A 15,529-nucleotide genomic window follows, 5' to 3' on the forward strand; every position below is an offset into this window, starting at 1 on the left:
CACTTTGCCTCCGTTGATGGTGTGCACGCGATCAGTTGGCTTGACGTACTTGTGATGAGGGTCTGCATCGTCGTCATCGTTATCCTCGTTGCGCTGTTCCGCTACATCATTAGGCTTGTCGGATGTATCCGGAGCCTATTGACGTGTATAGATAGACTTGAGAACATGGCAATTCTCCATGGTATGGTTTGACTTAGGATGGAGCTGGCAGGGCCCCTTCAATGCTTTGGCATAGTTGTCTTCGTAGTTACGATGTCCGCCACCCTTTTTAACGGTATTGACCTCACCGTTGTCTTCCCAAGCACGCTTGCTCCTGTAATCGTCATGGCGGTTGCGCCGCTGATTATGTTGGTCACGGTGGTCGCGGGAGTCGTTGCGCTGGTTGTGGCGGTCAAAACTGTCGTTCCAACCATGGTTGCCACGGTAGTCGTCGCGGTGTGAAGGGTGGTCGGAGCGTGGAACCCTTGCTGCTTCTTCAATAATTATCTTCTTGGCGTCGTCGGCGTCCGCATATTTCTTAGCGGTGGATAGGAGCGCTGTGACCGATTCAGGTCTCTTCCGAAGGAGCTTGTCTCTTAGGGCATCGTGGAAGCGGAGGCTAGTGATGAAAGCCTCAATTGCCTCGTTGTCAGAGATTGATGGGACCTTGATGCGCATCTCTGAGAAACGCTAGACGTACTCGCGCAGTGGCTCATCTTTCCAATCTCGGATCTATTGCAGATCGTACTTGTTGCCTAGTTGTTCACAAGTAGCGATGAAATTGTTGATGAAGGCTTGCTTAAGCTCCTGCCAAGAATCAAAGTAGTTCGCCGGCAAGCTGACCAGCCATTGGTGACCTACATGGCCAACAGCGACTGGGAACTAGTTAGACATGACGTGCTCGTCAGCCATGGCTGATCTGCAGGTGGTTTCATAGAGCATGACCCATAATTCGGGGTTTTCTTTGCCGTCGTACTTCTGAAGTTTCTCGAGCTTGAAATTCTTGGGCCATATGACTTGGTGAAGGTGTGGAGTAAACTGCTTCAAACCCGGCGGACCGTGGGCAGTGTCATACTCCATACGGCGATAGCTTTCATGGGATGCTCGATCGTCAACTCTCTGGTTGATGCGAGCGCGCAAATCGCATCCACTGAGGTAATGGCGGAGATCGTTATTGCCATCGCGGCGATCTCGATTGCCATCTAGATTAGCCCTACAACCATGGTTATCACGGTGATTGTCATGGTTGTCTCGGTGATTATCGTCCCAGACGTCGCGACGGTTGTCCTCCCGATGGCGGTTGTCATCCTGACCACCATCATGGCCACCGTTTCTGCCTTGATGGTTGTCTGATGGGTCGTTGTTGCGCGAGCCACGTGGGTTGAGTGGCTATGAGTGACTTGGAAGCTGGCGGCTATGGCTTGACTCGACTGAGACAGATGGAGCCCGAACTTGATTTACAATCTCCACGGTCTGGGCCATGGCAGCCGTCAGATAGGCTTGTATTTCATCACGAACCGCTTGGGTTTCCGAGGTGTTGGGTAGCCGTTGCATTGTTGCCATGGCGACGGCTATGTTGGCACTTGGAGTCCTGAAGACCTGTTTATCCCCCACCCTGTCGAAAGCATCGTTGAGGTTGCGTGGCTGGACCCTTATGCATCGCGCCTCCTGGTCTGCTTCGGCTTTGATTTGTCAGCGATTGAACCGGTCAATATTGCGTGCTTCGTGCGCGGTCCTTTCTTGTTCTGTTTTGCCAACCGCTGGCGGTTCGTCATTGCTGACAACATGGATCAAATCCCCTTGTCTTGGTAGGAAAGACGGGAATTATAAAAACCCCAGGGCGTGGTCTAGCAGATCCAGATCATACTTGGTGCCGTCGTCTTTGTGATGCTGAAGCTCGGTGTGTACAGATGCTTTAGATGCGATGCCAGATGAGGAGCTAGAGTCGCCCTCTTGGACTGTGTGGATGGATCCTTCTTGATAATCTTCAGTCCGAATCATGTTGACGAAGTCGCGTGGCTTCGGCCGAGGTCGGTGCATAAAACACAGATCCAAGCGGCGTTGTAGGTTATACGCATAGCTGGAGGCAGCGTTTCACAGGCTGTAAGGCTAGACCTGGTGGTTCTTCATTGAGGCATCATACTCGGAGAGCCGGAGACCCATCGCGGAGGCTGGCTAGCGATGAGCGGAGCACCCTTCAGGAGTAGATATGACCACGAGATCTATACGAAGTCATGCAGGACGACTGGTCCGAGCTAGTCGGGTAGATTTGTTGTGGGGAGCGGTTACCTGCTTGTTAGGTTGACTTTGAATCATACTTACCAGAGCTAGGGTTTCAGCGAGTTTGGTGCCGACCCGATCGATGGAGTTGAGCAGGTCGGTGTTGTCGATCTGCTTCCCTTTGTAGCGGGGAAGCGGACGACGAGTCATCAGCGTGGCTGAAGATGATGCAGGTGTGGTCGGAGCCAATTGTACCATGGTCGAAGCCAGATCCATCGTGGTCGGAGCTAGACGTACTGTGGTCAGAGCCAGATCCATCGTGGTCGGAGCCGTACCCATCGTGGTCGGAGCCGTAGCCGATGTAGGTGAAGCAGTGGTCAGCGTAGACTGAATCCACGCCTCCTCCGTGGTCATGGCGATGAAGTCATCGGAGCTGGTGGTCCAGGTGATCTAGCCGACGGTGAACTTGAGGCCGTTCGGTGTTGCCATAGAGGCAGAGATGATGACCATCTTGTTTGCTTGGAGAGCAGTACGCACACCCCCTACCTAGCGCGCCACTGTCGACGAAATATGGTCGGCAGTCTACCTAGGGGTATGCCCAAGGTAGTAGATTGTCGGCAGACAGATGCGCAAGCCACAAACAAGATGGTGACGCAAGACAGACACGAGGTTTTATCCAGGTTCGGCCACCAAGAAGGCATAACACCTATGTCCTGCGTCTGATTTGTATTGCTGTATGTCAATGAGAGATGTTTTTTAGAGGGATCACCTGCCCACCTTATATAGTCCAGGGGGCAGGGTTATAGATCTGGAAACCAATCCTAGTCAGTTACAATTGCCATATGTGGCCGGATAAGGATTCCTATTCTAACCGACCAGGATCCTGCTTGATCGCCAAATCCGCCTTGACTCCTTGTGCGGGACTCCGATTAGGTTGGCTGGGCCGCACGTCGTCTTTCGGGTGGACCGGACCCATCGATCCGGGCCGGCCCAAGCTTAGCCGTAAGGGTATAGGGGTTAATACCCCCATAGATCCCATGATCCACCGTCCCCTTGATGTAGCGCAGTAGCCGCTTTACCATAGCCCAGTGATCCTCTCCGGGATCCTCCATGAAGCGACTGACGTAGCCCACAGCAAACGCAATGTCCGGCCTCATGTGGACTAGGTAGTGCAGACCGCCGACGATGCTCCAGTAGAGTGTTGCATCCACCTTCGCTATGGTGCTGGCCTTCGTCAGCTTTAGTCGCTCCTCCATCGAAGTCATGCATGGCTTCCACTCAGCCATACCACTTGTTGATGCAAAAGTGGATCTGCAAACACAAAGGGCTAATACCCGAATCGATATCCAAAGCGTGCCAGTCGATTTGACCTGTTAATCGACAAGGATGAAGATACGAGCACTTTGGTCCTGACAACAGCGATACGCCCGGAAGTCACGGCCAAGAGGTACTCACGCAGAACTCGAGAATCGCCGAAGGTTGCACTGCGATGCAACTCGCCGAATCAATGAGAACTCGTAAAAAGAAAAATGTGCAAATTGACGAAGTTGCCGAAAAGTAAGTAGATGCAAATAGGAGTAAAAATTGGTTTTGATATTGATTGATATATTTTACATTGCCCTTCAATCTATATTTATACCCTGATCTAAAGAGACATAACCAAACATAACTAGGACACCAAATCCATACCTAAGGAAATACGTGACTCTTACATGAATCATATTCTAATAAATACAGAAAAGGAAACCAACTCCTATCTATTTCCCTGTCCGCCTCAATTACGATGGAAATCTCACCGACCTCCTTTCCATCGGCATACTTCCTGTTTCATCGGCAGTAGTCTTCAAGCCTTCCTTCATCGGCATCGACAATAACACCTCCAACGGAGTCTAAATCAACCTTTCCATCGACCACCACCAGTCATCGGCAACCATCTTTACAAGCTGACTTTCATCGGCTGTCAGCGTATACAGTAACTTTCCTCCTACCGATTAGTCCACTCCGATCATTTTGACACGTGTAAAAAATGGTGTCAACACATGCCCCCCAATTTCGGAGTATAAAACCATTAATGCTCCGAAATTTACTCCAGATAACGTTTGCCTTCGCCCGATTACCGTAACTCATCCTCTAAGCCAAAACCTGATCTGTTATCAAATCTAATCAAATCTAATCCTGATTCACGCACCTCAGTAAATATCGCACAATCGCCAACCACTCTTGCCTTGATTATGGTTAAGATACCGAAACAATAATCCATCGGCAAGATCCTCACATAATAATGCTGTCATTTTTAGAATTAAAATATCCTGTACCGATATCTCTTCCAAGTCATGATTACTTGCCATCAACTCATCTGTTCAATCCCCTGATTATCGTGCGAACAGTTACCATATCCATCTGAACCACCTTGACCTACATGCGCGTGGTATAGAGATAAGTCCAAAATACCCCTACTCCAAGCGGCTTATAAATAGATTCCTCTAGAACGCTCGTCTTCTACCCTCAGACTCCAATCTTTGACATTTTCTCTTTCTGGCGGCGACTCCGATGAACAACTACGCGACCTCAACCAACAAGAACTCTTCTCCAGCGTTAACCTCAAGTCTCCGGCTCGTGCCCCCATCTTCCTCAAGACAATGGCAATCAACTTCGACGTCCCTGCGGTTCGTTCCACTTCCATTACCTTTTACCTCGATTCCCCTAGTTTTTGCATGTTCATACAGTTGGTGATTTTTCTTTTCTTTTGTTCTCCGGATCCTTTAAACTTAGGAACTACGCAATAAATTAGTTATTCCAACCGATCAGCCGCATGTCCAATGCCTAGGACCAATGGGCAACCCAGATCCAACTGATCTGATTAATGCAGAGGTTAACAGAATCCCCTTTAGAGCCCAAAATTTCTCTCTGAATTTATGGAAAGACACATTCCGATCTTGGCCCAAAACCACCAAAGGGTGGAAAGATTGGTACTTGAGGGTTAATAGATCGATGCAACTATACTGGGCAGAACGGAAGCTAGACCAATGTATTAGGCTATCTATTGCCGATATACAGAAGAATGAGTCAATGATGATTGCAGCTGCTTACTTCTGGTCAGACACAACAAATACTTTTATGTTTGGACATGGCCCAGCTACCCCCACACTTGCGATGTATACATGCTCACTGGTTTGGATATTTCAACTGCCGATGAAGGTTCTATCTACGGCAGAAAATCTGAATATAGGGTGAATACCCGCAACATCGGCGGTTGGATAGGATACATCCAAGAATGTCAGAAGACTGGAACAGTTAATCAGAGGGAACACGCCACATTCTTGAATATGTGGTTAGAAAAATTTATCTTCTGTGGTCGATCAGTAGGACTAACCAATGCTTTCCTCCCCGCTGCTGAACTCCTGGCCAATGGTGTAAGATTCCCTCTCGGCCGATACCTTCTGAGCTCCACTTATCATCTTCTTCATCAAGTGTCTCAGAAACTTCTGCTTGGCGAACCCATCGGCAACTTAGGAGGCCCATGGTGGTTCATCAACATGTGGCTGAATACCCATATGCACAAACGGTTGCAATGGGACTTCTTTGCCCAACAATTCCCATGAGAAATTGCTGAAGACCATGTGCTTGGGGACGAGGAATCGGCAACACGCTCACCTCTCAATTTTGGTGAAGCCATAATTGTCCTCCCTAGAACAGAAGCTAATGAAGACCAGATCGGCAGATTCTTTCAAAGCTTCTACAATGGTCTTTCTCGTGATCATAGGGCCTGGGTGCCTTATATTGACGAAGAAAACAGATTCCCCCTTCTTTTCAACTTTGCCGATGACACTCTGAATCAAGATAATGAGCTCATGATGGCTATCATTACTCCTAGGGCAATTCCAGTAAACACATTCGGTAGCGGGAAAAACACCAATATCACATATGAGTTTTACAACCCATCGGCAGTATCCCGTCAGTTGGCTTTTGGGCAACTGCCAATCAAACTTTGTTTTGCCGATGTGATCAAACCCAGAGAAACAATCACCTGCGGAACAGATTGGAACAGGGTAGTGCAACTCTCCCCCGATGCCTATACTACAAATGTCGATATATCCGTCTGGATGCCAGTGTCTTTTATCACCGAATCATATAAGCAATGGTGGTGAGAGTGGAGGGAACAACTGTTTGCAACATCTGTTCACACATATCGGCACATGATCGACCCTGAATACGCCATTCCTGATGACGCAGTAAGTTCCTTTTAGCTCCCTTCCGCTTTTTCCTTTCATATATCGGCAACTAACTTTCTCGTAACAGGTTAACAACCCAGCACCAACTATGAGCAAAAGTGGGAAACCCTTCGATCTTCGGCCTGTTTCCCTGATATCACCAATCAGCTACAATGCCCCCACCTTAGCTGCTTTGACTCACCAGAAGATCCGTACCAAGACCATCACCTCCAAGTCCAAATTGGCTACAGCTAGGGCCACTCCATCGTCTGCTGCTACAACCTTGGTCAAGGCATTTAAGGTAACAACCTTGTTTATTTCTACTTATACCGATCACAAACTGTATTAACATTAATCATCAGGGGGTAAGAGCCGCTGCTGGATCATCATCGGCAATTCCTCTGATATCAAGCACCACCTCTTCTGACAAACCTTCAGAGGTATCCCTTTGATTTCATATTTTATCTATTAAATATCATACCTTACACTTGTTTTGCAGCAACAAATGGGTACATCGACAAGCGTACTAGATGTCCAAGCTTCACAACCAACAAGTGCCGATGCCCCCCAGCCAACCGTTGCTGATGCTCAGGCAAAGCGCAAAGCTTTAACAGATGCTGAGGCACAGCCAAAACGACAGAAGTCCATGCCGATCCCTACATCTGCCCCAATGTCATCAGTCATCATACCTCAAGAGCCAACCACCGATGAGGTTGTAGAGGATATCCCATCGGCAAGCTCAGCCGATCCCCCACACGGCATACTCCAGGTTGCTTCCTCCAGTCAAGCATAGGAAATTGCCTTGAAACATGTAAACCGATTAACCTAGCTGATTTACAATACTCATACTTATTCTTAACTGACCTCCTTTTCTTTTCTTCAGGAACAAGACTCCCCAAATAGCCTATTCTCCTTTGCCATTGACGTCTCTGACGATGATGGAGAGGAAACAAGTTCTTCCCTTGCACTGGGAACAATATCGGCAGAAACTAAGTCCAAGTTGGAAGCTCTCCTGAGCTTGTTACAGCAGGATACCGCCCAACTGGTAGATGACTCGGACCCTGCAAAGGCAATTTTCAAAATAATCCGTGGCCAGGTCCCTGCCGACGTTGAAGAAGTGCTCTTCCCAGCAGCCCATTTAGAAAGCCGCCAACTGCAATATCAACGGGCTGCTCAACATATTGCCGATAGAGCAGCTCAGGCTCAACTCAAAGAGGAGATGCTACAACTGAAACAAATTGCCGATGAGAAGCACAAGGGCATCGACAACTTGCAGACTTCGAGCGCTGAACTTAAGCAGAAAATCTTAGATTTATCAGCCAAGAAGATGGCTCTATTGGCCGAATTGAAAGAAGTCGAGGCAGCCTTAACTCATGCTCAACAAGAAGAAAATCAGCTACCCAATGCCATCAAGGCCCTTCAGCAAGAAAGAGACACCCAGGCTCGCAAAGCCTTGGCCATGAAGAAAAAACTCAAGCCTGTGGAAGGTGCTGCCGATGAAGACATCAAAGAAATGAAGGAAGCCGACCAAATTCGCCTACGTGCGATATTAGCTATTCAATCTTTGTTAAATTTGTAAATCTTGTCTATTGCATCGGCACTTTACGAGACATTGACATCCTTGTATAATTCTAGCCGATAGGACTGTTATCGGCACTTATACTTTTATGCATCCATCCAGATACTAGGGTAATATTTCTTTAAATATTTTCCATTTAATGCTCTAGGAAACACGACCCCTTCGAGGGTTTCTAGAATATATGTGTTACCAGGAACAGACCGATTTATCCGATATGGACCTTCCCAATTAGGAGACCACTTTCCAAATTTTGAACTTTTAGTCCCAATCGGTAAAATCAATTTCCAGACCAGATCTCCATCGGCAAACTCTTTTACCTTTACCTTCTTGTCATACCATCTGGCTACTCTTTTCTTATTTTCTTCAATGCTAACTAAAGCCCTTAACCGATGACCTGCCACATCTTCCAACTCATCCTTCATAAGAGTATCATAATCATCGGCAGTCAGCTGATTTTGAGAACGTATTCGTCTAGAGCCAATTTTAATTTCCCAAGGCAATACTGCATCATGTCCATATACTAACTGATAAGGCGTTACTTTGGTTGCACCATGACATGACATCCGATATGACCACAAAGCTTCATTTAATACTGCATGCCACCTCCTAGGATTTTCTTCAATTTTCCGCTTAATGAGTTTGATGATCCCTTTGTTAGAAGCCTCAGCCTGACCATTAGCTTGAGCATTATATGGAGAAGAATTTAAAACTTTAATTCCCATACCCACAGCAAACTCATCAAATTCTCCTGATGTAAACATAGTACCCTGATCGGTAGTGATAGTTTGAGGAATACCAAATTGGTAAACAATATGCTCTTTCACAAAATCAATCATGTTAGCCGATGTCACCTTTTTTAAAGGAATTGCCTCAACCCATTTTGTGAAATAATTGGTAGCAACCAGAATAAATTTATGTCCTTTGCTTGATGGTGGATAAATCTGACCAATGAGATCGATAGCCCATCCCCAGAACGGCCAAGGTTTTATTATAGGGTTCATAGTCGATGCAGGCGCTCTTTGAATATTACCAAACTTTTGACACCCCTGACATCCTTTAAAATATTTAAAACAATCTTCAAGAATAGTCGGCCAATAGTATCCATTCCTTCTGATCATCCACTTCATCTTGAAAGCCGATTGATGCGCTCCACACACTCCTTCATGAATTTCACCCATCAAACTTTTCGATTCATCATTGCTAACACATCTGAGTAAAACTCCATCTATAGTTCGATAATATAATTCATCATCGAGGAGCACATACTTGGTAGCTTGGAACCTTATACGCCTTTCAACCTTTTTACATGGGTCCTTTAAATAATCGACAATCTCCCTTCTCCAATCATCGGTATTGACTGCCAATGTTAGCACTTCCTGAATAGGTTGATACCCTGAAGCATGCTGAGCCAGTCGATTAGCCTCCTCATTATGCAGTCGAGGAATGTGTTCAAGACGAAAATCTCTAAACCCTTTCAACAATTGCAAACATCTTTCATAATACGAAATTAAAACTTCACTTCGGCATTCATAAATCCCAGCCAATTGATTTATAACTAGCATAGAATCACCAAAGATTTCAACAGCATCAGCACGTATTTCCTTCAGCAATTCTAACCCTTTTATCAAGGCTTGGTATTCAGCCTGATTGTTTGTTGATGTAGCAACAATCGGCGATGAAAACTCATACTTCCTTCCTTGAGGTGAAATCAACACAATGCCGATACCTGCTCCTTCACCACATGTGGACCCATCGAAGAAAAGTGTCCAAGGAGCAACCTCCAGAGAGTCAACTGCATTACAATGTTGAGTGACAAAATCAGCCATAACCTGCCCTTTAACTGCCTTAGCCGATTTGTAACGTAGTTCAAACTCTGATAATGCTAAAATCCACTTGCCGATTCTACCACTTAATATCAGCATCGACAGCATATACTTGACCACGTCGTCTTTGCATATGACCGTATATTCGGTAGATAACAAATAATGTCTTAATTTGACGCAAGAAAAGTATAAGCACAGACATAATTTTTTGATGGCCGAATACCTTATTTCAGCATCCACTAATCTTCTACTCAAATAATAAATAACACGTTCTTTCCCTTCAAATTCTTGAATAAGAGCTGAACCGATAACGGTATCATCAGTTGACAAATACAACCTGAAAGGTTTCCCGTGTTGAGGTGGAACTAGCACCGGAGGATTTGTTAAATATTTCTTAATTTCATCCAGGGCTAACTGCTGCTCAGCTCCCCATACAAATTCCTGATCGGCTTTCAATTTAAGTAATGGACTGAAAGCCTTGATCTTACCCGACAGATTAGATATGAATCTTCTGATGAAATTAATCTTACCAATCAAAGATTGTAATTTAGTTTTATTGGCAGGAGCAGCCACCTTGTTAATTGCATTAATAGACCTCCTACTGATTTCGATGCCCCGCTGATGCACCATAAAATCCAAGAATTGTCCTGCCGATACACCAAATGCACATTTATTAGGATTCATCTTCAATCCATGCTTCCTTGTGCACTCCAATATCTTTCGTAGATCGGCTAGATGTTTTGTGATATCTCCAGACTTAATCACTATGTCATCAATGTAGATCTCCACTAATGTGCCGATGTATTCATGAAAAAAATAAAGTTCATAGCTCTTTTATAAGTAGCACCGGCATTTTTCAAACCAAACATCATGACTATCCACTCAAACAGCCCTACATGACCTGGACATCTAAAAGCAGTCTTGGGAATATCTTCTTCAGCCATGAATATTTGATTGTAGCCTGCATTACCATCTATGAAGCTGATAATTTGATGTCCGGCTGCAGCATCAATCAACAAATCAGCAATCAGCATTGGATAGCCATCCATCGGTGTGGCTTTGTTGAGATTCCTGAAATCAATACAAACACGAAGTTTTCCATTTTTCTTATAAACAGGAACCACATTAGAGATCCACTCTGCATATCGACACTGTCAAATAAACTTTGCCTCAATTAATTTAGTTATTTCAGCCTTAATGTCAGGAAGTATATTAGGATTGCATCGGCGCGCTGGCTGCTGATGTGGCCGAAATCTAGATTTGATAGGTAACCGATGTTCAACTATCGATCGGTCTAATCCAGGCATCTCAGTATAATCCCAAGCAAAACAATCTTTATACTCTTTTAACAAATCAGTCATTTGCGGCTTACACTTGGAATCTAACTTAGCACTAATAAAAGTAGGTCTTGGCCTATCGCCATCACCAATATCTACTTCTACTAAATCATCTGCTGATGTGAACCCTTGACCTAATTTTCCATCATCGGCAAACCTATCCATTAAAACTCTTCTTCAGAACCGACTGCTTGGATCGGTAGAATTTCATAATCAGCAACTCTAAGGAACTCTCTTTCCCAAACTTCTCCTGATATGCATCTGGTTCGCTTATAAGTATCTGATTCTGCCGATGCGATGATATAAGAAGAATCACCAGAAACAACCTCAATCTTATCCCCAATCCACTGTACGAGGCATTGATGCATTGTAGAAGGAACACAACAATTAGCATGAATCCAATCCCTCCCAAGAAGCAGATTATATGCACCCTTGCCATTAATAACAAAGAACGTCGTCGACAAGGTTTTGCTGCCAATGGTCAATTCAACGCATACTGCCCCTTTAGCCGGTGACACATTGCCTTCAAAATCCTTTAGCATCATATCGGTTTTGGTCAAGTCTTGATCTCCCTTGCCAAGTTTCCGATACATCACATAAGGCATAATATTAATCACAGCCCCTCCGTCAATGAGTATCTTAGATACAGGCTGCCCATCAACTCTGTCTTTCACAAACAAAGCTTTAAGATGTTGTCTCTCGTCATTGGTAGGTTTCTCAAAAACAGCCATCATTGGATCTAGTGTCAACTGAGCTATTTGATCAGAGAGAACAACTTCTTCCTCATTATCAGATAGTGCCAAAAACTCCATCGGCAACATGAATACCATATTAACATCTGCCGATGGACCCTTATTTTTGTGTTTTACCTGCCACTGCTGATGACCAGACCTCTCATTGGAGGGATTTTTCTCTCGGTATAAATCCTCCTGATGCTCATGTTGCATCCTCCTTCTCTGTGTCTTTGTTAGACCCTCTGGGCACCATCGAGGAAACTTGATTTTCCAAACCGGCTGATAACAGGTCCTAGTTGATTCTACACGGCATATATTAGGGTCCCTGTAGAATATTTCCTCATCGGGAACTCTTGCGTTTGCCATCTCCTCAAGCTCCTCTTGACACCTTGGAAAATATCCAGCGCGTTTACCAAGCCTCTCATGTACACTTAGTCTGCCCCCCAGCCGATCATGCACTGATGCTCTGCCTCTGATCGGCTCACTGATAGATAAACCCTGATTACCACGTTGAAACCTCCTTTCTGACCGATTGACCCCGTAATAACCATTGCACTCCGGGCAATTTTCAACAGTTGGCAATTTAATACCTTCTTCCCAACAATGGATGAAAAATAGGCACCTCCAATGATCTTTATGCCGATGCCATTCTTCCCGACGTCTCTCTTCTTGCTGTTGTTGATATCGGTCATTTCGCTGACGCCAACTCTCCTGCTGCCTTCGATGAGTAATGCCAGGTCGAGGAGGATTTTTGGAACTACTGCTTTCTCCCAACAAACCCTTACTTTTTGCATCATCGGTAGTTATCCGATGTTGGGGATCCACTGACGCGTTTTTCTCAGCAGCCTCTGACGTTAATACCTTAGTCTTCCCTTTGGCCTCCAACATATTTGCTGGAAAAGGGTGTTGATCAATTTTCATCGGCTTCTGGGCCTTGGAAGTACCAAACTTAATTCTCCCAGATTCAATAGCCGATTGTAACTGTTGCCTGAACACCTTGCACTCATTTGTACTGTGTGAAGTTGCATTGTGCCATTTGCAGTACAAGATCTTCTTCAACTCTTCTACCGATGGGATCACATGATTAGGTGACAGCTTAATTTGGCCCTCTTGAAGCAGAAGATCAAATATTTTGTCGGCCTTGGTGATATCAAAGGTAAACTTTTCTGGCTCTTTTTGACCAAAGGGACAAGATATCGGCTTTTTATTCTTAACCCACTCAGCTAAGCCGATAACTGGTTCTTCATCAGAATCAGAATCTCCCACTTCTTCAACAAATGATACCTTTTTACTCCAATTCTTTTTAGGTTCCAAAACCCTAGTATCTTGATCAGAGATCCTTTGTACAAGATGACTGAGGCTTTCAAACTCCTAAGAAGCATATCTGTCTTTAAGATGTGGCAATAACCCTTGGAAAGCCATATCGGCAAGCTGCCGATCATCCAGCACCAGACTATAGCACTTATTTTTTACATCTCGTAGCCTTTGCACAAAGCTTTCTACTGATTCATCATTGCGCTGTCTCAATTTTACTAAATCGGTAAGCTTCTTTTCATAGATTCCAGCAAAGAAATACTTATGAAATTGTTTTTTCTAGATCAGCCCAGGTAATAATAGAATTTGGTGGTAATGAAATGAACGACGTAAATGCCAATCCAGACAAAGATGATGAAAATAATCGAACTCTTAATTCATCTTTGCTAGCTGCCTCTCCACATTGAATAATGAAGCGATTGACGTGTTCCATTATTGATGTGTCATCTTGCCCGAAGAATTTAGTGAAATCTGGTACCTTGTACCAATTTGGGAGAGGAATTAAATCATATGCAGGAGGATATGGAGTCCGATAAGAATAAGTATTGACCTTGGGCTTTATCCCAAACTGATCCTTCATAATTTCTGCTATCCTATTGGCCCAAAAAACATCAGCCTCCTGATGACGAACTGGCTGAATTTCTACAGGAGGTGCCTGCTGATATCCCTCCACATATCTTTGTGGCCCACGATCTCCAGCAATCGGCATATTTGCCATTACTTGTGGTCCATTAACCTGTTGGAAAGGATTCATCGGCTATGCTGCCGATGCTTGATTCTGGAAACCAGCTTGCATATGACCTTGTTGAATCCCTGCAACCTATTGATTTTGCTGAACTGTATGTTGAACAGGTAACTGTCCTGACCAACCATTACTAGAACTCATCGGTACAAAACTTACCGATGGCTGGTAATTTGCTGACATTGTTGGATAATTATAACCAGCTTGAGACATGAACTGAACCCCAGTTTGACTCATAACAGGGGCTTTTTGCTGCATCGGTAGTAAGCTTGCCGGTGGATTTGAACTGGGTGTTTGAACCAAAGGCATCTAGAAATCTCCTGGAGTTGGTTGCACAGTAGTTGCTGTGGCATATTGAGGCACTTGGGCCATCGGCGAAACAGCCGATGGTATAGGAGCTTTTCCTACTGCGTCAAATACTTGAGGTAACCCAGGATTGAAAGCAGATGACTCCGGAGGCATACCATATCCCCACCAATTAGCAGGAATCTGGCTATTCTGAGACACAGGGCCTGACATAGCTGATGCCGCTAGATCTGTATTAAGCTGAACTCGTCCTACCGGATCTGATCGTATCGGTGTAGATTGAATATTAGGTAAGCCTGTCGATACTAGAGGAGAAGTAACTTCCGTACCCACAATGGCCGAGGGAGCCGATGGAGTATTAATAGATGCCGGCTCTGGTTGGTGATAGGCAGGCCCAACGTAATGCGGTGACGCTTGTCCTTCTTTGAGAGTTTGAACCACAACATTATGAACAGTATTGGACAGTACATTGAAATGATTAATCAAAGCATGATTTACTGCAGAATTAATCATCTCTTGAAGTTTACCAGGATTGGAGTCAAAGGTAACCTGCCGAGGCAATGGTAAATCTTGCTTCTGGATGACTTGTCCACTCTTGTTCAGGCTAAACGATTTTAGACAAAGCTGCCTGTATTCTTCTATAGCTTTTTCCATAGCCTGCCTCTGCTCTTCCTTAAGATCTTCTTCTGATACCGCGATAATGTTCTCTGAATTGATCTCGGAATTGAACATATTGATCGGATTGATTGGTCCCACCAGGCGTGCCAAAAGATGTGTTGATGCAAAAGTGGATCTGCAAACACAAAGGGCTAATACCCGAATCAATATCCAAAGCGTGCCAGTCGATTTGACCTGTTAATCAACAAGGATGAAGATACGAGCACTTTGGTCCTGACAACAGCGATACGCCCGGAAGTCACGGCCAAGAGGTACTCACGTGGAACTCAAGAATCGCCGAAGGTTGCACTGCGATGCAACTCGCCAAATCAATGAGAACTCGTAAAAAGAAAAATGTGCAAATTGACGAAGTCGCCGAAAAGTAAGTAGATGCAAATAGGAGAAAAAATTGGTTTTGATATTGATTGATATATTTTACATTGCCCTTCAATCTATATTTATACCCTGATCTAAAGAGACATAACCAAACATAACTAGGACACCAAATCCATACCTAAGGAAATACGTGACTCTTACATGAATCATATTCTAATAAATACAGAAAAGGAAACCAACTCCTATCTATTTCCCTGTCCGCCTCAATTACGATGGAAATCTCACCGACCT

At 44.8% G+C, this 15,529-nt stretch overlaps 1 pseudogene; it reads left to right on the plus strand.

The window, feature by feature from the left end:
- Positions 1–5,360: 5,360 nt before the first annotated feature.
- On the plus strand, positions 5,361–6,708 carry LOC136483234 (uncharacterized; annotated as a pseudogene).
- The last annotated feature ends 8,821 nt before the right edge of the window (positions 6,709–15,529 follow it).

The sequence above is a fragment of the Miscanthus floridulus genome, chromosome 9, assembly GCF_019320115.1.
Source record: "Miscanthus floridulus cultivar M001 chromosome 9, ASM1932011v1, whole genome shotgun sequence".
In the NCBI taxonomy this organism is placed as follows: Eukaryota; Viridiplantae; Streptophyta; class Magnoliopsida; order Poales; family Poaceae; genus Miscanthus; species Miscanthus floridulus.